The sequence below is a fragment of the Pelodiscus sinensis genome, chromosome 17 (genome assembly GCF_052426305.1).
Source record: "Pelodiscus sinensis isolate ZL-2025 chromosome 17, ASM5242630v1, whole genome shotgun sequence".
Taxonomy (NCBI): Eukaryota; Metazoa; Chordata; order Testudines; family Trionychidae; genus Pelodiscus; species Pelodiscus sinensis.
In genome coordinates this window covers 24,900,423-24,926,879 of record NC_143068.1, presented here as the reverse complement: position 1 = coordinate 24,926,879, position 26,457 = coordinate 24,900,423, and the positions used below count along the sequence as shown (strand labels likewise).

Genomic DNA, 26,457 nt, shown 5'->3' with positions numbered 1-26,457 from the left:
AACAGCTGATCAGCTGTTTGTCAGCTCAGCGCGGCAGCCATGTAAATTTAAATGAAGCCGCGATTATTTTAATCGTGGCTTCATTTCCCTTTTTCGAATACACAAATCTACATGCCTCTGTCGACGGAAACATGTAGTTTAGACGTACCCTTAGTTATAGAAATTATGGATTGAATATAAAATTATTTTATATCTGACCCATTCTGCTGGGGCAGGATTGCTCCCTGTAGGGTATTTTGTATTTTAATTTTGGTTTAGTTTTAGTTCGTCTCTTGGCTTCAGTTGAGTAGAATTATGCTACTGGCCAATTTAGGTGACAGTAGAAGCAGGTTTTTATTTACTGCTGAGTGGGCTAACCCTAGTGAGCTTCTTCTCAAGGTAAGAGTCCGTGGGCTCTTCACATGACAGAGAGCGTACAGAGCTTCTCCCACAGAGAGACACTTTTCACAAATATTTTCCTCTTTCTGCTTTTAATGAAGAGGGAACTAAAATGGCATTGGTAACAATTTGGGGACTTTTGACCAGGACATAAGCCATGCCAGATACAGCAGCAAAAGAAGGGCTAGCACTGCCAGTGACACAGTCTGTCAGAATCTGAGACTCAAGTGAATCTGGAAAATCTGCAACTCCCTACTCTGAGAAATTCCAGTAGCTCCCAGACTTCTGGGCATGAGGCTTTTTGGCAGCGCTCCATGACCAGTATTCCCTGTAATCTGAGCGCTTGGGCAGCCACCTAGCTGATTAGCAGAGTCTTACAGCCACCCACAAACGGCAGCATGTGTTTCTATTGGTGGTGCCCATCCACACACAACTCGGTGCACACAACACAACTTATTCCATTCATGGATGGAAAAAATTAGAAGGAACACACTATCTTGGCTTATCTGTTCAATAGAATGATAGTGCTGACTGACAACCTGGGAGATCTATGTTATTATTATTATTATTGGAATTCAACAGCTGTAATGCAAATATTGCCCATGGATGCCCCACTCCTGCATTGGAAAGATGATCTCTGGTGATAAAATGGAAAATTAAATCTTACATTGGCTACAATGGTATGCATGTAGTGATTGTTGGGGAGGGAATGTATGACATAGAGAAGTGTCCAATAGGAACCGGACTGAGACCCATCAACTCATTACATGTAAATCACTGAAACAGCCATGAGATATTATTTTCCTTTTTCAGTGTTGATGAGAGCCCAATTAATTCCGTTTTCAAAAGCCAGGAGAGTGGAAGAACGAAGATCTTTGAGTGCAGAAGTTAAATGTTATCACTAATCTTCAGTGATATAATTATCCCCATTTAGCTTTCCTCACCATGTCAATGAGCTCCTTCCTCCTGGCATGTAGCTCTATCTGTGGTCTCCAGGTAAGTCCCATCAACCAAGCACATAGCTTATTAATTACTCAGCTGTCATCCATACAAAAAGGCACTAGCTACATTAATTCGTTAAGCTAAGAAGGCAGGTTTCTGAGGACAGACTTCTCTAGCGGTTTTTCCTAGCAGTATTTTAGCACATTAGACATCAATGGGAATAGAGGAGGTCTTGACAAACAAGTGCAAAATGCTATTAAATATTGAGAAGTATTTTTAAAATAATGTATGGTGGCCATAATAATTACCTTCTTCATTTCAATTCACATAACTTAGATAGTATGAAAACCCCCCCGCCCCAAAAGCATTCTGGATTTAAAATGACTAATGACTATTTCCTGGGGAAAATATAAAATGCATTTTCTCTGGTAGATTTAGGGTTAGGGCTGTGTCATAAACTGACCAAAAGGCTTTGTTTGTGTGCCAATTTGCATCTCGGGACTTCAGGGTGCTCCATTATCAGGAAGCAGTTTTCCATAGGGGGAGAATACTCTGGCATTTTACACCCATTTTCACTTTCTTTGAAGAGGCATGAGGCGCAAACATGGAAGAATCCACTCTGGAGGCTTCAGGGCTGATGCTCTCCTGTGTGTGAGCTCCTTGCAGTGACATGGGGGGCATCAGGAAGCCCATTGTGGCTCCCTGATTCAGCACTATGCTGCCCTGTTGAAAGTTAATGCTGCAAGGAAAGTGATGTACACCAGTGGAGCACAAGGCACAGCATGACAGAACTCTGCACCCTCAATGCCTCATTCTGCCCCTGCAATGCAATGCTCTGACAGCCCCGCTTTTCCCTCCGTAGGCTGGAGATGGGGTTGGTGTAGGAAGTGGGGAGCTAATTCCACCAGCCACCCACTAGTCAGGTCTCCCTGGGGAACCCTCTGCTGACCATCTCTGGATGCTTTAAATCCATTTTGCACCCTGTGGCATCAAGCTGACTTGTCGGACTGGAAAATTAAGTGTGTGTGTGTGTGTGTGTGTGTGTGTGTGTGTGTGTGTGTGTGTGTGTGTGTGTGTGTGTGTAAAACAGAGAGAAAAATGAAGAAGAGGAAGAAGGAGAAACTACTTTTTCTTAGAACTGAGTTCTGGAGGGGCTAAGTGATGAGGAAAAGATTACAAGAGCTAAATACTGTGGCCCTCATCAAGGAAAGTTTTAAACCTGGGTTGGGGAACCTTTTGGGGGTTGGAGGCCACTGACCCACAGAAAAATCAGTTGGGGAGCCATACATGAGTGAAAAGTGGAGAACCAGTGCAGGCTCCCCATTGCTGGAGCAGGACCCAGAATGTCTGGGGCCTGAATCAGGCAAACCGGGGACCGCATCTGGTCCCCGGGCCTTAGGTTCCCCACCCTTGCTTTAAAGACTTAAAGTCTGTGCCAGAATGGTTCCTTTGCCCAGCTCTACATCTAATAGCCTACTAGCGACTATTGTTTAGTCTGACAATTCTTAAGGAATTCTTTTCTCTCTCCGCCCCTGCCTTAGTCTGGTATCCATTTCTATGCCTGCATATAACAGAGCAGGAGCCAAAAGCTGCAAAAGGTATCATCATATTGTGACCCGCTTCTCCAAATTATTTTCTGTGTATGAGACTGAAGGATCCATGCTGAGTAAAAACGAAGCAGAGGGGAGGGATGGGCAAGAGTTCTGCAAGGGGCATAAATTAAAAGACAAATGTGAAAGAAATAACTGGAAATTCCTTAGCTCTTAATAAAGCCTTTGTATTGATCCCACTCACTAAACCAGTGCACCTATATTGGATTTGCCCAGTCATTAAGTAAGAGAAATTTGTCAATGCTCTACCATTAAGTACAGAGTGGTAAGCCAGGCTATCCTCCAATTTAAAGTAGGAGAAAGTAATGGGATAGATTTCTGAGCAAGGTAAGATATTATATACAGCTGACAACATTTTGTGGAAAAGCTCCCCCATAGAAACCTAGGTGGCTTCTCTCTCAATTGTTCCCCTTTCTTCCTGTTAAGTTAGTTTGGGAAATTGCTTCATAGACAGATACATACACATCTTTCCATGCTAACAACTCCAGCACTTTTCAGCAGGAACATCAGGACTTATTATCAGTTGCCAAGCCGATGAGTTGTTATTTCCTCTGATACATCTTTCCTGCTCCCACAGACACACTAAAAGCAAAGCTGTTGAATGTCTATATTTTTGTGACTATGATATCATGGGACACGGGGACTTAATTGTAGAGCCGCTACTTCCATGGCACACAAGTGGTCCTGATGAAGTCATGTGTGATTGAAATCAATCTTGTGAATAAGTGCTAACCCGGGGTGCTAAATGTGCTGGAGGAGCAGGGATTTGAAAGAACATTCTAGTCCTCGCTAGGTTTGCACAATGAAACGAAACTATCTGCTCTGTGCTTTTAGCTTATTTCTCTTTCTGACTAGCGAAACACAATGCCATTGCGTGTGGTCCTTCAGCACTGTGGGGGTGTGGTTAAATTAGGGCATAGCTCCATAAGGAAGTTGCCTTGATTTAATTTCAATCAGTTTGGAAACTGATGGCATGCAGCCCCTTACGAGGACGCAATTACATTGATTTCAGATGAGGTAGGATGGTTTCGCTTGTACCTGTAGTTTTACTGACACTAACTAAACCAATAGAAATTGGGCTTCAGTTGATGTGAGCAGGCCAGGCCTTAGGGGAAATGGTGCCCTGAGTGAACCTGTGTTTTGGTGCCCCGACCCTTGTGTGCATAGCACCACCCATTCCCCCCAGCACTCATGGGCTCCCCAATACCTGCACCCATATCCTGTGCTCTCTTTACCTCTAGCCCCTGAATTATGCCCTCTTCATCACAACCCCTGCACTTCCCTCCCAGCCCTGCACTTCCAGCATGTCCTGCCACACAGCCCCACCCTGCCCAGTACCCTCCATCCCCTTTGCCCAACAATGCCCATGGCCAGTTGCCCTTCAACCACTGACCACAGTGCCCTGGGCATAGGCCCAGTTTGCCCAGCCCTAAGGCCGGTCATGAGGGCCGTAAGGCTGGAAGTGAGAGCATCCACAGGCAAAGGTTAATCACTCGATTGTGTCCCTCCTAGAATGGGAAAACGGGGCCAGAAATGTTTTCACACTTCACACTTGAAAGAGCCATCGTCTAAGGATTTTCCAGGATTTATTGAACAAACTGTTTGATTAATTAAGGGAATTAATGTTTAATGAATTTCTCGAATTCTGAGGGCAATGTCATACAGCTGGCATGTATACTTTTTTCTTGTGTATTGAAACAGAGGGTTTTGATGTGCAGCATGAAAATAATCAATGAGCTATAATTAAGGAAGGAATTAATTGGATGCAAATATGCACTGGAGGAATTATAATGAGTCAGTGGCTACACTACAGAATCACAGAAATGTAGGACTGGAGGGGGCCTCAAGTGGTCATTTAGTCCAGCCTCCAGTGTAGAATCAGCACCAAGTATACCCAGACCCTCCCTGACAGGTGTTTGTCTAACCTGTTATTAAAACCGTCCAAGAACAGGGATTCCACAACTTCCCTTGGAAGTCTGTTCTTGATCCCAATGACCCTTACAGTGAAAAAGCTTTTCCTAATATGGAACAGAAACCTCAAGACGGCTGAGGTTAAGCCCACAACTTCTTGTCCTACCTTCAGTGGACATGGATCACTGTTCTCTTTATAACAGCTCTTACAATATTTGATGACTGTTCTTAGGTATCCCCTCTCTCCCATCTTCTTTTCTGAAGACGAATGTTATCCAGTTTGTTTGCATGGTTTTACCTTTCCTCATAGGTCAGTTTTTTCTAAACCTTTTCTCATTTTTGTTGCTCTCCTATGAACTTTCTCCAATGTGTCTACGTCTTTTTTTTAAAGTGTGGTGCCCAGAACGGGACACAATACTCCAGCTAACGCACAGGTTCCCAAACTGGGGGGCACAAAGAAATTCCGGGGGGGGGGGCATGAAGTAACCCAGTCCCCCTATCAATTCCCTCCCCCCCCGGAAGAGCCCGGGCCATCCGTCCACTCAGGCTGGCTGGGGCAGATTTCAAAATGGCCACCTTTAAAGGACAATGCCTGCTGTGCTCTTAAAAGGCCAATTTTTGTTGTTGTTTTTGTTTCCCAGGTCCCTTTTTTTTTTTTGGTCAACAAGTTTTGCTGCTATTTTTGGGGGGGTGGAGGAGCATGAAGGTTACTCAAAAATCAAAAAGAGACATGATGCCGAAAAGTTTGGGAACCACTGAGCTAAAGCCTCATTCGGGTGGAGTACAGCGGGACAGTTATCTCTCACGTCGTACATATGACTCTCCTGTTAATACACCCCAGAATGATATAAGTCTTTTTGCAGCCGCAGCCCATATGCAGATGTGGTCCACTAGAACCTACAGATCCTATTTTGTAGAACTACCACCTAGCCAGTTATTCCCATTTGTAGTGGTGCAGTTGAATTTTTCCTTCTTAACAGTCATACTTTGCTTTGTCTGAATTGAATTTCAACTTGTCAGACCAATTCTCATAATTGTGAAGGTCAGGATGAATTCTAATCGGGTGCATCTACACAATAGAGCTTAACTCAAAATAAGCTATGCAAACTGAATTATGTCAATTACGTAGTGTATTTCAAATTTGGGAGAGTCTACGCAGGATTTATTTTGAAATAGAGTACTCTTCCTCTGACTTCCCTTGCTCCTCTTACAATGAGGTTACAGGAGTCAGAATAAGAAGTCCTCCAGCTTGACAGTATTTAGACATTAATTCAAAATAACTGCTTGCTGCCTAGACACGGACTAAGTTATTTCGAAATAACACTAGTTATTTTGAAATAATGTTGCTATGTAAACGTCCCCATCCTGTCCTCCAAAGTGCTTGCAACCACTCCCAGTTTGATCTCATCAGCAAATTCTATAAGTATACTCTCCACTCCACAACTGAACTCAAGACTGACTCCTGTGACATCCCACTAGATACAATCTCCAAGTTTGACAGCAACCCATTGATAACTACTCTCTGATGATGTTTTTTATCCAGTTAAGTTCCCACCTCATAGTAATTTCATTTAGATCACATGTCCACTATCTTTAAACAAGGTACTATGTTTGCCCTTCTCCGGTCTTCAGGTTCCGCCCCTCTTCCACACCATGTATGTGTGATCACTTTTATTTAATCATATGAACTTTTTACTAGCAATGGTTACTTTTCTAAAGTAATCCTGAGAAGTGCCATCATGGGGACTATATAAAGAGAGAACATTTATTCCTGTGACTCCTCTCCCCATGCTTTATAAAAATTGGCTTGTGCATAGGAACATGCATAACTCGAAGATGCTTTAAACAAAATAATTAGTTTGAATGGCCCTGGCGAGGAGATTTTCGAAATAGCAGCAGTGGAGCGTCCACACTACAGCTATTTTGAAATAGCTATTTTGGAATGGGCATTATTCCTCGTGGAATGAGGTTTACAGGAGTCAGAATAAGCTGTCCATTATTTCGAATTTATTTCAAAATAACAGAATTGCTGTGGAGAGACTTGCATTGTTATTTCAAAATAACTGTGTTGTGTAGCTGCACCTTGAGGATACTTGAAGAATGCGGAAAGGCTGGAGAACCAAGTCAGAGCAAAAGAGTTTCTCTCTGACTTGAAGCTTATCCCTGAAGCAAGAACAGCTGTTTAGGCTCAGAATTTTCATGGAACAAGTTTCTTAATAAATTAGAACTAGCTCTGCATTTTCTATTCATTTTAATTTAGGAATTTACTTTGATCTGTCTGTTTTCACTTGCACCCACTTAAATCCTAGTTTTTGCACTTATTAAAACACTTTCATTTACTATCAGGCCCAGTGTGGATAATTGTTACCTGTGGGAGCAACCATTGTGCATATTTCTCTTTTAATTGATAATAACGAGCTAAGCTCTGAGCTTTCTCTTTACACAGGGTAAGACAGATTTATTTGGGGGGTTTGGGTCCCATTTGAGGGTTGGTTTCCTGGGTGCTGAGCCCTTAGAACTGAGTCCTCCAGGAGCTGAAGTAACTCATTATCTGCATTGCTCTGCAGGGTGGTAGTTAGCCAATCTCTATGCCTTGTCTGGAGGAGACCAGAGGCTCTGGCCCAGCAGGACAAAGTGGTGGGGAGACCCAGAGAGCAAGAAGGTCAGTGCCATGATCAACACACTGGGGAATAATTCCAAGGGGATTTCTATGACTGCACCCTGTCACAATTCCATTTACTGCAGAAAGCTCCAGGTAGGTAATCTCAATAGGTAATCCAGATTGTTTTCCTCATAATACCAAACCTTAAAATGCCCTTCTTTTGGTACTGATCAAATCCCACTGATATCACTCCTGAAGCATCATTTTCACGTCTGTCTTCTTTGCACAGACATTGTGAGCAAATTCTTCTGTAACTGAGGGATTAGCATCACCAGGCAGTCTGCTGTAGAACCACATTTGTCGCTGCCTCAGTTTCCCTTTGTTGGATCATGGATGGAACTTGTGTCTATCTGTCTTTGTCCATAACTCCAATCCGCTAGCTGGGTCACTTGGGTGTCACCCCTGTTGGGATGGAAAGGAGTCTGGCCCCTTCCAAAATTTTACCTGCCCCGCAATAGTCCCAGAAGTGTGGGCCTCCATCTCACAACATTTCCTAACCTCTGTTCTGGTGATACTCCCTGGACAGATTTCTTCCCCTCTCTCTTTAACAGGGCAGAAATAAAATATGTGAAAGCAGGAACACAAAGGCAAAGCCCGATATTCCTATTATTGTTACCAGGGATGTCCCTAGGATTTATGGGGTCCTACATAGTACTATTAAACGGGCGCCCCTCTGCCCGATAGCAGCCAAGGAGGCAGGGGGCAATTTTTTAGAGCTGTGATGTTATAATCTTCAGCAACACACAAATGAAATATTTTTAAAACACATTTTAAATGAAGGTCCTGTCAACTAACATAGTAAATTCAGAAACAGAGGGTATAGACCTGGGGTTGGCAAATGCCTGGTAAAAGGCTTCATTAGCACTCGAACGGCTCTTTCACAGGTTCCGTGTTCTGCTAATAGCTGTGACAGGCTTTTTCACTTTTAAGTAAACTGGATCCTCTCCAGAGGAAGCAGAGCCATGGAACAGGAGTTGGAAGAGGCAGGTGGGTGGACATTAAGACCCAGTGGTGCCCCAAATTTTCGGGCGCCCTATGCAGCTGCATATTCTGCATAGGGGAAAGGACAGCTCTGATTGTTGCCACCTCAGCTCAGGTTTCCTAGCAATCTCTATCCCTACCCATACACGGGTAGCAAAGGCCTGGCTTCTCCCCTGAATCCCAGCCCAGGGACCCTGGATGAGGCAATCAGAGACTTGTTTGTTTAAACTGTCTACTCTTTCTATAGTCTGTTCCCTATCTCCTGGGCCTTTCAGGGACCTCCTAGTGGGCAATCTCTGATCACTTCTGGCAGAAAACTGGTTTCTCTACGCAGCTTCCTCTGGACCTTCCTTGGGGTTCTCTGTTTTTCCACAGCCACCCTGTTTGTCCTGTTCTTCTTAGCTTTTGAGGACTCACTTCCTGAGTCTATGGCAGCCATTCGCCGGGTTTTGTAAACAGGTTATGTCTTAAACTCTGCCACCTTTCCCAGTGTTCATACAGAACGATCCTGCAGAACAGCTTTTAAACTGGGCTCCATTTTCCTGGTATTCTGGATAGGTTTTGCAAAGGGAACTTTGTAACTTTGTTACACCAAGCTGGCTGTGTTTCCATATAAAATTTCCTTTCATTGGTGCAGCCTTTACAATTCATTATAAAATAGATAATCTATTGTTCCTTGCACCTTACATGTATCACATAATCCATCCCTATATTTGTTTATTAGAAACAAATGACTATTTAGCCCACAATGACCTGTTAAAGTTCTGAATAGCCCACTTTGCTCTTCCTCTCGGGGCCTTGAATTACAACAATATTTTCAATGGACTTGGCATACGTCACAGGATTTTTTTCCCTTTTATGTCATGTGCCCACAGTGTTCTGGGTGGGCAGCAGCATTTTAGCTCTGCTGTTGTTAGCTGGCTCATAGACTACAGATGGAGAAAGGCTTGCTCCCTTTTCTAACCTGTTAGTGTCTCTTCCCTCATTGGGTCTACCCCCCCCCCCCCCCCCCCATCAGTGGAGTTGAGTTCTTTGGAGCCAAGGTACCCAAGCTCCAGGAATATTCCTGGCCTGGGGCCCAGCTCCAGCAAAGTTCAAGGCTGGGTCTCCCTCAGTCCCATGTGCCTCCCCTGGTGCATCCCCTGCTTCCCTCAGGAGATTTAAAAGGGCCCTGGGGCATGCAGACACCAACACCACTGCTGACAGTGCAGTGGGGCTAAAGCAGCTTCCAGCCTCCTCTTGCTGTCCCACAGCTGCCGGCACTTTCCAAGGCATCTCTGTGTGCAGCCCACATCCTGAGTATCCCTTTGGCCAGCAGGAGCTGCAGGGATGGTTCTTGTGGGCAGCAGCACACAGACACCCGCCTGGCACTCCGCCTAGGAGCTGGAGCCAGAGGGCAGTGCCCCCAGGTAAGCACAGTGAGGCTAAAGTGGCTTCTGGCCTGTTCCCATGCTGTGCACAGCTTCCAGCACATCCCAGGACATGTCTCTGTGTGTTTCCCAGGCCCCTAGTGCCCTCTTGGACAGTGGGGGCATGGGCCTGCCATTCCACCTCAGAGCCATGGTGAAAGGGGGGTGCCCCAGGTAAATGCCACACCCATCATCCCCCACCCCCTCCTGCACCCTATCTTCCCCAAGCTCCCTCCCAGAGCCTTCACCCTTCATTCCCTCTGGAACCCCCACCCCTGCCCCAGCCTGCACCCAGTACCCAAACTCCCTCCTAGAGTCTGACCCCTTCCTGCATGCCAATCCCCTGCCCCAGCCCACAGCCTGCATCTAGAACCCAAACTCTGTCAAAATTTCCATTGTTTATTTTTAAATAATCAGTGCTTTAAATGGTTGAAATGAAGTGTAATATTGTCATAAAATGTTATATTTGTCCCAGTATTGTTAAATAGTATTTGAGTTGCTGAAAATTTTAAAAAGTTGTGGTTCTCCCCCACCCCTGAATTCACAGCAAACCAAACATGTATTGTTCTTCCTCTACTCATAAGTTGCTCTACTCACTAGATCATATTTGGGTCAGATCCATGGGACATCCTTCATTTGATCTCAGGAGTTATTGTATTCAGTGCTGTTTCCATTTTTGTTTGTTTGTTAATTTTCACTGTTCTCTTGCATGGGGTTTTAGCACAAGCTGATTAAGCTTTAGTTATTTTTCCTTGCCCTGATGAATTATAAGTTATTTTCTGAGTTTTGGATCAATAATCCCATCTCCAAACTACAAAATGTGTGCTTTTTATTTCAATGCAATCTTTCAAGTACGAACTGAATTTCTTGTTTTTTGGTCCATTGACTCTTGTTAGAACTTACTCCTAGATCGATACTGTAAGGATTACGAAGGATTTGTTTTCCTTGAACAAGTCTTAATGTGGTAAGTGCTGAATGCACTATTCCCTTTTCAGGGAGTAAGCTTTCAAGTGCTCATATTCCATATTATGATTTAATTGTAATTAAATACTCTGAAATTAGTCTGGTTGCAACTACATTAGTGAATTCGTGTTGCCTCTTATTAATACCGGCCTGACTAATTGGCTCTTTCCTCCACCTGCTTTTGTGCGGAGTCTCTGGACTAATTAAATGATTATGCTAGACTCTTATCTTTTCCTTTGGGCTCTTAGGACACAGTCTCACTGTCACAGTTTTATAAGTGATGCACATAATGGCACTATGAATACAGAAGGACTATAAAGGAGTTTGCATTTAATTTGAGAGTGGATGCACTTTCTGTGTCTTAGAAGTAAACGCATTTGTTGAAAACGATGCATATGGATTTCAGCATCTGCGTGGTAAGTGTGTGTCATGTGCTTATCAGGCAGAACTCAATATGAAGCGAGATGTCACTCAACGTTGCTCATTATGTGGGCAGCCTAAACCTCTCAGAATGTTTCACCATCAAATTAAGTCCCAGAATACAAACAAGAGACAATTTAGACTGAACCAGTTCCCTGGACATTTTTCATACTGCTGGCATGTTCTAGACTCCTCTCCAAATTAATGGTTCAAATGCTATGTGTGAACATGCGTATATGTCAAATATACCACAAAATGGCTCTCTGCGGCTGCTTGGGTGTCTGGAATACTAGAAACAGACGCAGAGGAGAGAGATTAGCCGCAGAATGCAGGTGAGATAGTCATGCCTATGGGGTATCATCAGTCTTGTCGTCTCCCAAATTAAGAAACAGAGTTGGCGTATCTCTGCTGGCACTTTTCCCAGCCCCCTCCTTGGTCAGAAAAACAACAGCATTGGAAATTCTCCCCATGCCGATCCATGATGCTGCCAGCAGGCTGCCTGCTAAATGACCCAGTTTTGACCTCACTTGTTCCTTAGCTGCAGAAAGAAGAGCAATCTCTGGAATAACGCAGAGTACTGGGTCTCATGAAAGCCAGAGGATTTCACATTGGGGTTGTGGCACTTTTCATTTCAATTGACATCCCTTCAAATGCTTCGCCTTTTAGCATCGGCTCCTTTTTTATTTGTGATGTTTGCCCGATGACTCTTGATTTAAAAAGCCCTCCCTGCAGAAAGTCCTCAAAGAGCGTACGCCAGGTCCTAAGGCACCGCTTTGTCTTAAAGCTGCCAAATAAGCTGCCCTTTCAACACCCGCCCCTTGTGCCAAAGGGGTGATTGAGGGCCCTCGCGACTGCACATGGCACTTGCCCATTTTGTCAGCCCCACATGCCTTGCTATGAGTATCAACAGAGATAATTATTGCAGTCATCCCTTGAAACCCCACTGCAATCCAGGCTCCATTGTGTTAAGCCCTGACAAACACACTGTGCGAGACCAGCCCTGCAAATCATACTAGACAAATCAGTCAGGGGAGAAGGCAGGACACAGCGACAGGAAGTGATGTGCACAGGGTCATGCACCAAGACATTGGCAACCAGGAACAGGAGCCTAGGTCTCCAGAGTGCCAATCCACTGGATTATGCTGCTCCGGATGCTTGCATCAACTAGGCAACCATAACGCCTCTAGCAAAGTTCACAGGTGTGGCTTTCAAGGAGCCTTTCCCAGAGATTTCCTCTTCTACAAACTACCTGCACCTGATCTCTTGAAATTAAAAATCCAATCCTCATGATTGGGAACTGTCACATCAAAGTCATGTGGGTCCTGCAGCTTAGCAGGCCTAGGATGGAAGTTTCTATCCCTGCTGTATCCAGCGTAGCATAGTGTGGGATGCTGCAAGCCCAAACAACAGCTGGGCTTTACCATGCCTTGAGCTGGGAAACTACTGAGCAGTAAGCAACTTTGACCTTGGTCTCAGTTCATGGAAGTGGTAAGAATGGCGTTGAGCCTGGTACATGCACACCCAATAAACAACTGTAATATAACTAGTGGAGGGAATCTCATGTCCAGTGAGTTCCACCAGAGACCCGAACCTCAGAAGGTGTCCTGAATCCCCCTAGCTGGAGCCACCCCACTGCGGCCAGGTGTGAGGTGACAGGAACGGGACTTCCCACAGACTAAATGGGCATAAGCATTTCCAAGTGCCTGTTACTCTTATATGACTTGCTGTGCCTATGCTGATTGTTGTGTTACTTTGCAGTAGCTGTGTAACTGTAACCCACACACCTAGGCTATGTCTACACTGGCGGCTTCTTGCGCAAGAACTCTTCCACAAGAGAGCGTCTACACTGACATGTCTTTTGGAGCTAGAGATGTGCTTTTGCGCAAGAGCATCCATGGCAGTGTGGACGCTCTCTTGTGCAAGAAAGCTCTGATGGCCATTTTAACCATTCTTGTATAAGAAATTCGTGTTGCCTGTCTACACTGCCCTCTTGTGGAGGAACTCTTGCACAAGAGGGTTTATTCCTTGTGGGGAGAGGAATAACTCTTCTGGAAGAAGCCCTGTTTTACAATGCTCTACTGTAAATTTACTTACACAAGAACGCTTGTGCAGTGTAGACATCAGGCAAGTTTTTGCGCAAGAACAGCCCTAGTGTGGAGTAGCAGAGGGGTAGCCGTGTTAGTCTGAATCTGCAAAAGCAATAAGGAGTCTTGTGGCACCTTATAGACTAACAGATTTATTGGAGCTTAAGCTTTCGTAGGCAAAGACCCACTTCGTCAGATGCATGGAGTGGAAATTCCAGAGGCAGGTATAAATATTCAGGCATAAGAAAAGAGTACTGATCAAGAGTAAGGTTAAAGATAACAAGGTCAATTCAGTCAGGGTATGTCTACACTGCATTCCTCTTTCGAGAGAGGAATTCAAATGCAGCCAAGCGAAATTGCAAATGAAGTGCAGATTTGAATTTCCTGCGCTTCATTTGTATAATTGCGTCCAGGCGCTGTTTCAAAATACCCCATTTCGAAAAAAGAAACGCTGTCTAGATGTGGTTATTAGCTCAGCCAGTAGAGGTTCCTATACTAAACTCCAGAGATCCCAGGTTCAAATCTGCCTGCTGGTGGTTATAGAACCATGTGGCAGTATTAAGCTTGTAATAATAATGACATAGTGAGATTAATAAGAGCAACTCTCTATTCCTAATCAATTCTATCTTGAAATAAATCCACTGCCCTGTGACTTGACAGGAATGAGGAAACAAACTCCTGATGAATCAGTTTGCTAAGTGCTATAATTCCCTCTGCTGCTTTGGTGCACTACAGCCTGCTGCCCCCGATCTCTGTGTGAGATCTGTTTCTCCAAGCCATTAGCTAGAGGATAGTCACCCATCATGTCACTGATAAGCCATTCAGCCTGGACTCTGGAGGGTTGGCCCAGGGGATGTTGTGAACGGCAGTGCAAATAACTGGAGCTGATGCCAGGTGATTAGCTTGGTCAACCTTTTGCGCTCCCTTTTTCATCTTCACCTTGTGCAAGAGGGAGGGACCTTGAGAGGCCTTCTAGGCCAGGTCCTGTGCTGAGATAGGATTAAGTATTATCCCTGATAGATGCTGTTCATAACCTCCAGGGACGGAGACTACCCAGCCTCCCCAGTAATTTGTTCCAGTGCTTAAATACGCTGACAATTAAAATGTGCAATCCATGGGTGGTGGGTGAACCTAGGCCTGAGGAAGGCAGGCCCCCAGCCCTGCCTCTTCCATCCAAGACTCCATCCCTGCCACCCATGGCCCACGTGGGATGTAAGCCCCTCTGTTGTAGGGACAGGCCCCTCTCAGCATGGGCAGCCTTCCTCGCTCCCCCCATGAACACAGATGGTCCCCACTCCCCCAGCACAGGCAGTCTGTGGCCTTCCTGGGTCCTCCCCTCCTATAAGCGCAGGCGATCTGCACCCCCACCCCCACAACCTTCCCCAGCCTCCCGAGAGCACAGTGACCTGCAGACCAGCCCCCCTGGAGCACTTGCAGCCCACAGCCCTGCCCCTCCAGAGCACTGGAAGCCTGCAGCCTCGAGCCCCAGAGCACTTGAGGCCCATGGCCCCACCCCTACAAAGCACAGGCAGCATTCTCTGGCCCTCCCGGAGCATGGGGAGTGTAGGCAGGAAGATGGACAGACCTCTTCTCACCACTCCAGCCTCCCTGGGCCCAGGGAAGACAGGCAACACAGGGCTGGAGTCCTGGCAGTCCCCAGAGCCACTCTGAATGGAGGAGGAATGTGGGTGGGGCCAGCCAGGCAAGTTGGGAAGGCAATGCCTTCCCCTGCCTTTTATACCTGTTATGCATGTTCCAACCTAAACCACCCTTGCTGCAATTTGAGCCCATTGCTTCTTGTCCTGTCCTCAGATGCATAAGGAGAACAATTCATCATAATTCACTTGATAACAATCTTTTCCATACTTAAAAACTGTTGTCATGTCCGCTCTCAGTCTTCAAACTTCACAAACCCAACTTTTCGCAATCCTTCTTTGCAGGGCATGTTTTTTAGACCATTAATTATTATTGCTGCCTTCCTTCTGGTCTTCTCCAATTTGGCCACAACTTCCCTAGAAGTGGACAAAATAATTTATTTGGAATCTTATCGGCATTGAGTAAAGTTGAAAAATTACTCCTTTTATCTTGTTTACAATGCTTCTGCTAATACATCCCAGAATAATGTCCACTCTTTCGCAACAGTGGTACTTTGTTAACTCATATGTTACACGTGATGCACTAACTTCCGGATCCTTTTCTATAGTAATCCTTCGTACGCAAGCATTTCCTATTTTGTGTTTCTGCCATTATTCTTTTTCTAACCAGAGTCCTGTGCATTTGTCCTTATTGAATTTCATCCTATTTACTTCAGCCCATTTCTTCAATTTGACAAGATCATTTTGAATTCTAAGCCTGTTCTCCAATGTGCTTGCAAACCTCCCACCTTCGTATTGTCTGAAAATGTTGTAAGAATACTCCCTATCCCATTGTCCAAATCAAATTTAATAAGGTATCGAACAGATCAGGACCCAGAACAGATCCCTGTGGGCCTCTTCACAATATGTCCTTTCATCTTGACAGTGAACTATAGATAACTACTTTCTGGCTGTGTCTAGACTGGCCAGTTTTTCTGCAAAATCAGCTGATTTTGTGGAAAAACTGGCCAGTTGTCTACACTGGCCGCTTGAATTTCCGCAAGCACACTGACGATCTCATGTAAGATTGTCAGTGTTCTTGCGGAAATACTATGCTGCTCCTGTTCGGGAAAAAGCCCTCTTGCGCAAATCATTTGCACAAGAGGACCAGTGTAGACACCACAGAACTGTTTTGCACAAAAAAGCCCCGATGGCTAAAATGGTGATCGGGGCTTTTTTTGCGCAAAACCGCGTCTAAATTGGCATGGACACTTTTCCACAAAAAGTGCTTTTGCAGAAAAGCGTCCGTGTCAATCTAGATGCTCTTTTCCACAAATGCTTTTAACGGAAAACTTTTCCGTTAAAAGCATTTGCGGAAAATCATGCTAGTCTAGACGTAGCCTCTGAGTATGGTTTTCCAACCAGTTAAGCAGTCACTTTATTGTAGGTTCTTCTGGACTATATTTCCCTAGTTTGCTCATAGGAAAATCATGCAAAAAAGTATCAACAGCTTTACTAAAGTTAAAGTATATCACATCTACTGCTTCTTCCCTAGCCACAAGTCTAGTCTATCAAGAAGGATACTAGGTTGGTTTAATATGATTTGTTCTTGACAAATCCTTGTTGACTGTTGCCTATCACCTTATTATCTTCTAATTACTTACAAGACTGAGAGGGCCAAAGGATGAAGCCCTTTCTGTTACCTAGAGACTAGGTACAGCAATCAGCAGTGACAGTTCAGGCTTCCCCAATCTAACCTGCACTCAGTTGCCATGGCCCAGTCAGGCCTTGGCCTCTCTCCTGACACCGTCAGCTGTGGTGTCCTTTCCAGCAATGAGTTTTCTGTGGCTTGTCAGAGAACTGGGGCACCAAACAGTCATCCAACAGTAACGAGCACACTGGATTGGATTCCTGCTTGCAACAGTGAGGTTGAAGAGTTTTGTTAAATCCTCTTACCAATCAGTCACCTACACCCCTGGCATTCTCAAGAGGAATTTGTCTCCAGATCTGGCCTTTCAGTCTGTCTGGGGCTTGTATACCTTAAGGTAGTTTGCACTTAAACAAGCCCACTTCTCTGCTGCAGTACATCTACAGTGGGGTTTGCTGAATCCTATCAGCTTCCTAAATGCAAAGGGACAGTTTTTAAAGGTATTTAGATGTCAAATGGTGCAGATGGGTGCGTAATGGAATTTCTAGAAGTGCCTAGATTTTAGTGAGACATAGGCATCTAATCAATCATGAAAATCCTGTTAAGCATCAGTCTGCGGCTTTAGGCACCTAAGTACCTTTACATCTCTGGCCTACAGTGCAAGAGAATTATTATTGTTTATTATTTATTATTTTATTTAAAATATTTTTACACCACCAAATTATTTAAAACTATATATAAAGAGATATAGATATATAGATATACATATACAGGAATCCAAAGGGGAGCCATAAAACCTGCTAAAACACCTCAAGAGGAGGGACACACACACACACACACCAATTAATCAGACTGAATGTCTTGGACCCCAAGTCTGTGCCATTCTCCCCCCGTCTTCTGGTTTTCTTAACAATACTTGACATGTTTTAGAATGCTGGCTCTTTTAGTAGGAATGGGCATTTTAATGGTCAGCACTGAACATGAGTTGACAATACTGTACATGAGAAAAATATGGGAATTTAAAAATCAATAAGTGGACTTTGGGCACTATTGACTGTGTGAAGTGATTTGCATCACAGCGCTCTTTAGTGGGGAATAATATGCCATAGAAAGAATCATCTAATCAACAGCTGATGATTCATAAACCTAAAAATACTGTGTTGTTCCTGTATGCAATTTACATTTGAATAAGTGCTTTGCTTTATTAAGCTGCCATGAGTCCCTAAAACAGATCAATGGTGATGATAATAATAAAAAACTGACATTGTGTTCCTCTTTGTGTTTTTAATTATAATGTGTTTGTTCTAAAAGATACTTTTTGCCGCAAATACATTTCTATTATGACAGTTAATGCAATGATGTGTAATTAACAAAACACACCACACTATGTATATGTGTATTGTTCAGGGGAGGGGGAGATCTGTTTTGGGGAGGTTGAAGGGATCTGGGAGGGTTTGGGGTACTCCAGCCCAGTGCACAGTTTTCCTCATTAGGGGTGCTTCTAAACTACATGGCTCCGTTGACAGAGCCATGTAAAGTAGTTTACTCGACATAGTCAATGAAATGGGGATTTATAGACTCATAGACTTTAAGGTCAGAAGGGACCATTATGATCATCTAGTCTGACCCCCTGCACAGTGCAGGCCACAGAATCTCACCCACCCCTCCTAGAATAATCCTCTCACCTATATCTCAGATATTGAAGCCTTCAGATACTTTGAAGGCCCCAAGATGCAGAGAATCCTCCAGGTGTGATCTGTGCCCCATGCTACAGAGGAAGGCGAAAAACCTCCAGGGTCTCTGCCAATCTACCCTGGAGGAAAATTACTTCCCGACCCCAAATATGGCGAGCAGCTAAACCCTGAGCATGTGGGCAAGACTCACCAGCCAGACACCCAGAAAGTTCTCTATAGTAACTCCTATCATCCCTCCATTGACCTATTTACCACCGATAATGAATGGTCAATTAGTTACCAAGATCATGTTATCTCATCAAACCATCCCCTTCATAAACCCATCTAGTTTAATCTTGAAACCAGATAGATCTTTTGCCCCCACTACCTCCCTTGGAAGGCCGTTCCAGGACCTCACTCCTCTAATGGTTAGAAATCTTCGTCTAATCTCAAGTCTAACCTTCCTACTAGCCAGCTTATATCCGTTTGTTCTTGTGTCCACATTGGTATTAAGCTTAAATAATTCCTCTCCCTCCCTGGTATTTATCCCTCTAATATATTTAAAGAGTGCAATCATGTCCCCCCTCAGCCTTCTTTTGGTTAAAGTAAACAAGCCAAGCTCCTTGAGTCTCCTTTCATAAGACAGGTTTTCCATTCCGCGGATCATCCTAGTGGCCCTTCTCTGTACCTGTTCCAGTTTGAATTCATCCTTCTTAAACATGGGAGACCAGAACTGCACACAGTATTCCAAATGGGGTCTCACCAATGCCTTGTATAATGGCACTAACACCTCCTTATCCCTACTGGAAATACCTCGCCTAATACATCCGAAGACCATATTAGCCTTTTTCACGGCCATGTCACAATGGCGGCTCATAGTCATCCTATAATCAACCAGGACTCCGAGGTCCTGCTCCTCCTCCGTTACTTCCAACAGATGTGTCCCCAGCTTATAACTAAAATTCTTGTTATTAATCCCTAAATGCATAACCTTACACTTCTCGCTATTAAATTGCATCCTATTGCTATCACTCCAATTTACAAGATCATCCAGATCTTCCTCTATGATATCCCGATCCTTTTCTGAATTGGCAATAGCTCCCAACTTTGTGTCATCTACAGATTTTATCAGGACACTTCCACTTTTGGTGCCAAGGTCAGCGATAAAAAGATTAAATAAAATTGGCCCCAAAACTGATCCCTGAGGAACTCCGCTAGTAACCTTCCTCCAACCTGACAGTTCACCTTTCAATATGACCCGCTGTGGTCTCCCCTTTAACCAGTTGCTTATCCACCTCTCAACTTTCATATTAATCCCTATCTTTTCCAATTTAACCAATAATTCCCCATGTGGTACTGTATCAAATGCCTTACTAAAGTCAAGGTAGATTAGATCCACTGCATTTCCTTTATCTAAAAAATCTGTTACTTTCTCAAAAAAGGAGATCAGGTTGGTTTGGCACGATCTATCTTTTGTAAAACCGTGTTGTAATTTGTCTCAATTGCCAGTAGCCTCAACGTCTCTAACTACTTTTTCCTGCAAAATTTTTTCCAAGATCTGGCATACTACAGATGTCAGACTAACAGGCCTATAGTTACCCGGGTCGCTTTTTTTTCCTTTCTTAAAAATAGGAACTATATTAGCAATTCTCCAGTCAAATGGTACAACCCCTGAGTTTAGAGATTTATTAAAAAATTTTGCTAATGGACTTGCAAGTTCATGTGCCAGTTCCTTTAATGTTCTTGGATGAAGATTATCTGGGCCCCCCAATTTACTCCCATTAAACTATTCAAGTTTGGCTTTTACCTCAGATATGGTAATATCTACCTCCACATCCTTAGTCCCATTTGTTATGTTACCATTATCCCTAAGCTCTTCATTAGCCTCATTAAAGACTGAAGCAAAGTATTTGTTTAGATATTGGGCCATTCCTAGATTATCCTTAACCTCCACTCCATCCTTAGTAATTAGCGGTCCTACTTCTTCTTTTTTTGTTTTTTTCCTATTTATATGACTATAAATATTTAAATAATTCCCACATCATTAAAATAAAAATGGTCGCCACGCTGTGCCGACAATCAGCTGATCCAGCACAGCACGGCAGTCTAGACATGACACGGTCGACAAGGGAAGCCTTTGTCAACCGCTCCGGTAAACCTTGTTTCACTTGTCTGGCTTCCCTTGTCGACTGCGCCCTGTCTAGACTGCCGTGCTGTGCTAGATCAGCTGATTGTCGGCACAGTGCAGCGGCCATTTTTATTTTAATAAAGTGGGGATTATTTAAATCCCCTCTTCATTGACTAAGTCAAGTAACTTCATTGACTATGTCGACGGAGCCAAGTAGTCTTACACGCACCCTGGCTACGTCTAGACTGGCCCCTAATTCCGGAAAAGTCATGCAAAGCAGGTAAGTCAGAATAGGGAAATCCGCGGGGGATTTAAATATCCCCCGCGGGATTTAAATAAACATGTCCGCCGCTTTTTTTCCGGCTTGGGGAAAAGCCGGAAAAAAGCATCTAGACTGGCGCGATCCTCCGGAATAAAGCCCTTTTCCGGAGGATCTCTTATTCCTGCTTTCAAGTAGAAATAAGAGATCCTCCGGAAAAGGGCTTTATTCCGGAGGATCGCGCCAGTCTAGACTCTTTTTTCCGGCTTTTCCCCAAGCCGGAAAAAAAGCGGCGGACATGTTTATTTAAATCCCGCGGGGGATATTTAAATCCCCCGCGGATTTCCCTATTCTGACTTACCTGCTTTGCATGACTTTTCCGGAATTAGGGGCCAGTCTAGACGTAGCCCCTAAGTATCACCATGCAATTGTATTGAAGATGTCAGTAATTCTGGAATGTATTAGCAGCAGTGTTGTAAGCAGGCCCACCAATAGGGGGCAGTAAAGGGGGCAGGGGGAGCCCAGGGCCCTTTAATTGCCACCAGAACTCCAAGCAGCGCTAAGGGCTGGGGGCACAGTACAGCCTGCTCCAGGCAGGGTTGAGGGCTGGTTGCCCTAGCCCCACCCGTTCCACCCAATGCCCTGCCCCTTCCAGGAAAACAGAGCTGGGGCCCCCCACACTTTGTCCAGTGGCCTGCCTGGCTGTCAACTCTCTGGTTATAAACACAAAATAAAAAGGGTTGTTTTTTTTCATTCTATTCAGCACTAATCATGCTTCAACAGAGGTAGCGTGTCTAGTGTTGGGCACCATGCTTCAGGACCGATATGGATGACTTGGAAAAAGTTCAGAGGAGAGCAACAATAAAGAGTAGCAGTCTAGAAAGCATGATGTAAGAGGGAAGATGACTCCTGGCCACCACTGCTGCTACAAGTGCAACAGTAGCAGACAGAGCCCTGGACCCTTGAAATTGGCGCCTGCTTCCTTTTCTAATTTAGGCAAGGTCAGTGGTTGATTGTACCAGGAAAATGGGATGTGCCTGGATTGTTTTCCATAATATGGAACGGGAGGGGGCTGACTGGAAGGACAGTGATACTGCACAGTGACCCCTGGGGGCAGCAAGCACCAGAAAGGGAGTGGCCAGCTGGGCACAGGGCTTGCCATCTTGCTGGCCACCTGCCCAGGTAAGTGGCCCCCCTGAGCCAAACTGCTCCCCCCAGCCTTCAGCTGCAGTGCTAGACCGGGGGAAAAGTCCCGCTGATCCCATTTTTGTGCCCCCCTCCCTGGGAGCAACACCAAGGCTGGGTAGCACATACCCCCTCTATCCTCTCCCTCCCTTTGGAGGAGTCACAGCCCCCCTCCCCAGGACTGCCAGGCCACCCAGCATGGTCATACCCAGCCAGCATGCACAGCCCCCTCTTACTCCCAGGCCAGGCCCAGAGAGCACCACCAAGAACTGCCTGTGAGAGGTCTCCACAGCCTCCTCTCAGCCCCTGGGCCAGACCTGGGCAATGCCAGGTAAGTCTTCTAGTATTAATTAACTGCCCTGCTCAGCTCTTCCCTGAATAGCGGTATCATTCTAAACACAAACCAGGTGCAATAACAGCAGCCAGCCTCTTTTTACAATGCTTAGTAAGCTGGAGTAGATACAACAGAGTCGATAACATCCCACTTTAGCCATTCATACATTAGTTTGCCATGCCAAAAATATAGAGATAAACCTCTATGGGGTGTCTATCACTAATGGCTTTCAAATGTCAGGAGCCCTGGGCTTTACTCACAACTCAGCCAGTGACTTGGAATAAGTCATTTTTTTCACTGCTTCGTGCCTCATTTTCCTCTTTACAAAATAGGAAAACAATTCCCTTATTCAGAGTGTTATGAGGAGTCATTAATTGCAAAGTCCATTGCAATTTACCTGAAGGGGGCACGCAGCCAGGCCCCCTCCCACCTTGCACTGAGGTCTGGCAAGTCTGTCCACAGCGCTGGCTAAAGGCAAAGCATAAGTTTTGAAAGATTTCCAGTTGCTAGCTCACTTTTAGTTCTGCTGCAATGTGCCATACGAGACCAAACAAACAAACAAAAAACCTAACATGAAGGAATATGAGACTTGCTGTAGCAATAAATAGGCAAGCTGCTATGATGAAGGTTTGCAGACTGAATGTCGTGAAACTTTTCGAACATTTTTGTAGCAGCCAAACAGCAAATTAATAGCAGTAAAGTGAAAAGGGTCCTCATGTGGGCGGAAGATTTGTTGTCAGCCGAACTAGAAATCTTTTCCAAAGGCATATTTCCTGCAGGCTAGCAAACCATTACAGCAGTGCCTCAAGCAAAGCCCATGGAGAGCTCTTTTGTCCAAGTCAGATGCCTGAGGTTGGAATGTGCTCCCCGTGGGCAGCCAGCGACCCCATTATATGTAGGGTTGTTATTTGTCTTAGGCCTTTCCAAAAGGAAAGATCTAGCACTAGGAATCCTTGCCACCTGCTTCTGCCCGAACCAATTCTTCCAATTTGGCAGCCTTCAAATTACCCACAAAGGAACCAACATGTACAGCAGAGCTCAGCCAGCCAAATGGCCCGCACCCTGCAAGAGAACAGACCATTTTCTTCTGACCTCAGTGCTCGAGTGGATTAGGAGTAATGTATTTGATCACTGGGAGGAACCTCATCGGAGTTTTCTCCTTCCATACTATTGAGTTTCTAGCCCCTGTTTAGAAGTTAACAGCCCCAGACAGATTTGGAACCTGTTCGGTCTGATCCATCTGGGACCAGCTGAATTCTAGGCATAGAAATCACTTGGCTAACGAGATTTAACTTCCTATCAAAGATTCTGTCCTTTAGCATCACTGGGAGCATTGGCAGTTTGTCCTTTTAGGTTTTCTCTTTCCTCTTTCCCTCCCTCTTTCTCTTCTTCTCTTGCTTCTTTTCCCCCTTTTCCATTCCTCCCTGCCTCCATCAAGGAGAGAGAGAGTGTGTGTGTATATGTCTGTGTGTGTGGTGTTTGCTGTCACTGTGTGAGCCCTCACAAAGAAGTGGGGCTGGAAGGCTGATCCCCTCCATGGGTGACATGGGCCATCCTTTTTGACATCTGCTAAGACCCCTCCACCTCCCAGCTGTCGATGCTGACTGGCTGCGCAAGTAGCTGTTGACAGGAAAGACTCAGGTGCTTTTGTTCTCTTTTAAGATCAAACTAAGAAGTCACAAACCATCATGTATGTGATTGATCATGCTGCTTCTCTGCAATTATGGTCTCTGCACAGTTCCTGATTCTCGAACTTGCCAGTTCTTCTGAAATAGTTGCTGAATGATGACTTTGAGCAATTGTTGTCTGTAGCTCATTTGAGAGCATTTTATTCTGATCAGTCAATGAGTCCCAACGGCTGCCCAGGGTCAGGACACCAGCCTTGCAGGGGAGGGGTGGATGTGGCAGTGACATCACAAAGACCTGTTGCAGGACCTTGGCCTATTGGCGAAAAGTGGAGGGGTGGTGGTGACTTCATAGAGAGACCCTGACATCAGCCAGGCAAGACAGAGGTACAAGGCAGAGACAATCTCCCCCCACCCCCTGCTCCCCGCTTCCTGGCTTTGTGGGAGGCTGTTCCAAATAGGTGGGACTGGAATTGCTCTGAGGCTGATCTCTTCCAGAGGTGAGCTGAGCCATCCTTTGGGACATCTGGTGAGCCCTCTCAGTCCGCCCCTTCTCAGAGTCTCAATGCTGATTGGCTGAATGGGGGCTATGGACAGGGAGAAGTTTTCCCATTTTCCCAGCTGTGACCCATGGCTGCCCCTTTCTTTGCAGGCTCTGCACAAGGGCTTGTCTGACCTCAGGCAGGCCATGCTGGGGAACCTGCTGGCAAAGTCCCCAGACATAGGCAGGCTCTGATACATCTTGGAGGTGAGCTTGGTCAGTGGGGCAGGGGGCTGGGAGGGACTGGAGAGGGGAGAATGGAAATCCATTTTCCAGTCTGTCCTCCTAGCCTGCACCTAAGCGGGCCATCCTTGACCAGGGCAGTGCTATGTTAGGCCTTTCCTCCTTTACAGACAGGGGAAGAAGATGGAACTTTAATTCAGGGCCCTGGCTGGTTGTGGGAGTGAGGGTATGGCTACACTACCCTGCTAGTTCGAACTAGCGGGGTAATGTAGTCATCCGCACTTGCAAATGAAGCCCGGGATTTGAATTTCCCGGGCTTCATTTACATGAAGCCGGCCGGCGCCATTTTTAAATGCCGGCTAGTTCGGACTCCGTGCCGTGCGGCTACACGTGGCACGGACTAGCTAGTTCGGATTAGGCTTCTAATCCCAACTAGCTGTACACCTCGTTCCATGGGGCGTACAGCTAGTTCGGATTAGAAGCCTAATCCGAACTAGCTAGTCCGTGCCACGTGTAGCCGCGCGGCACGGAGTCCGAACTAGCCGGCATTTAAAAATGGCGCCGGCCGGCTTCATGCAAATGTCTCAGTCCTGACAATGAGGGTGGGCTCCTTTGCACAGCATGCACACGGGTCTATTGATCCTGATCCCCTCGTGTATCAAGGTCCAGAGTGTCTGAGGAGAGAACCACGACTGTAAGGAGCAGCAAAGCCCCGTTCTGATTCGCCATCTTGCTTCTTGAATTTAGCGTGAGTGACCTCTGACCCTGCTTCTTGACTCCAGGCATAAGCAGGCTGGCTCTGACAGGCTATAGTATCTACAGCTGCAGGGGCTGTAGATTAGCAGTATTCCCCTTGGGAAGGCAGAGTCAGAGCAGGGAATGAGATAGGCTGAATCAAGTTCATCTTCTCCTGGTTCAGTGGTGATCCTGGGCCTGGCTTTGCATCCCTTCTTGTCCCACTGAAGCAGCTGGGGGTGCAAGTCTTCATGAGAGTCTTGCCCACATCCCATTGCTCTAGAACCCCTTGAGGGGCAGAAAGAGCTCAGGGTCTAACTCAAGTTCCTCCCCCTTAGTGTCACCAGCGGAGGGACTTGGGGGAGCAAGACCCCTGATGCTGAGGAGACTGGGAGCTGAGAGGAGAATGCTGATGGATCCCTCTCTCCTCCCCTTCCATTAGAACTCAGCACAGTTCCCCAAACTAGAGATCTTGGTGGCTTAGCTCAACTATCCATCAGTGACGCAGCCAAAAACATCAGCCATCTGGCCAGGGAGATTTACCAGCTCTACAAACTGCCGCTACGCCAGAGGTAAGGAAACCCAGCTGGGAAATAGGACCTAATAGAAAAGTGACACTGACAGAAGCCAGGCAATGAGTCCCTGTGAGGGGGTGAGCAGGCCCGGCACTGCAGGGCTGGGAGTAGCCCAGGCCCAGCTGGCTGAGAGGGCCCCGCCCTTCTGGCCCTGCTGGGCATGCTCCCAGCAGAGCCAGTATATAAAGGCTGAGGGAGCATGGCAAGGGAGGAAGCAGTCTGAGAGTAGGAGGGTCCAGGTTGCAGCCATGGTGTTTCTGTGACAGCTGAAGCCTGAGTGGTAAGCAGCAGTCAGGGCAAGTACTTGCAAACTCTGCTTGGTGTGTATTGGCTGGATTCCCCACTGAGCAGGCAGGAGTAAGAACCCCTGCCTACGGGGCCCTGGGCTGGGACCTGGTGGAGAGGGAGGGCCTGGGTCCCCCTACCACCTCTTTCTGCAACCAGGGCAAATGTGCCGGCCAGGAGAGGCTTTTTCCAGAGTTAGGCTGCAGGTACCATATATGCCCTGATAGAGGGGCCTGGACTGGCTGTTAATTTGGGGAATACCATATTTGCCCTGAGAGAGGGGCTGAGACTCTTGGGGACTTTAGGTACTGTAAATGCCCTGAGAGAAGGGTCTGGACTGAGACATGGGCCT

The 26,457-nt window shown here is 45.8% G+C and overlaps 1 long non-coding RNA gene across 3 annotated transcripts in view; it reads left to right on the top strand.

The window, feature by feature from the left end:
* Window positions 1-24,179: 24,179 nt before the first annotated feature.
* Window positions 24,180-26,457, top strand: part of LOC112547336 (uncharacterized) — a 42,902-nt gene continuing 40,624 nt past the window's right edge. For all 3 annotated transcript variants that reach the window (XR_016347009.1, XR_016347007.1, XR_016347008.1), the window contains exons 1-3: window positions 24,180-24,286; window positions 24,439-24,534; window positions 25,584-25,817. This is a non-coding gene — a long non-coding RNA (uncharacterized LOC112547336). The remainder of the gene's footprint in view (window positions 24,287-24,438; window positions 24,535-25,583; window positions 25,818-26,457) is intronic.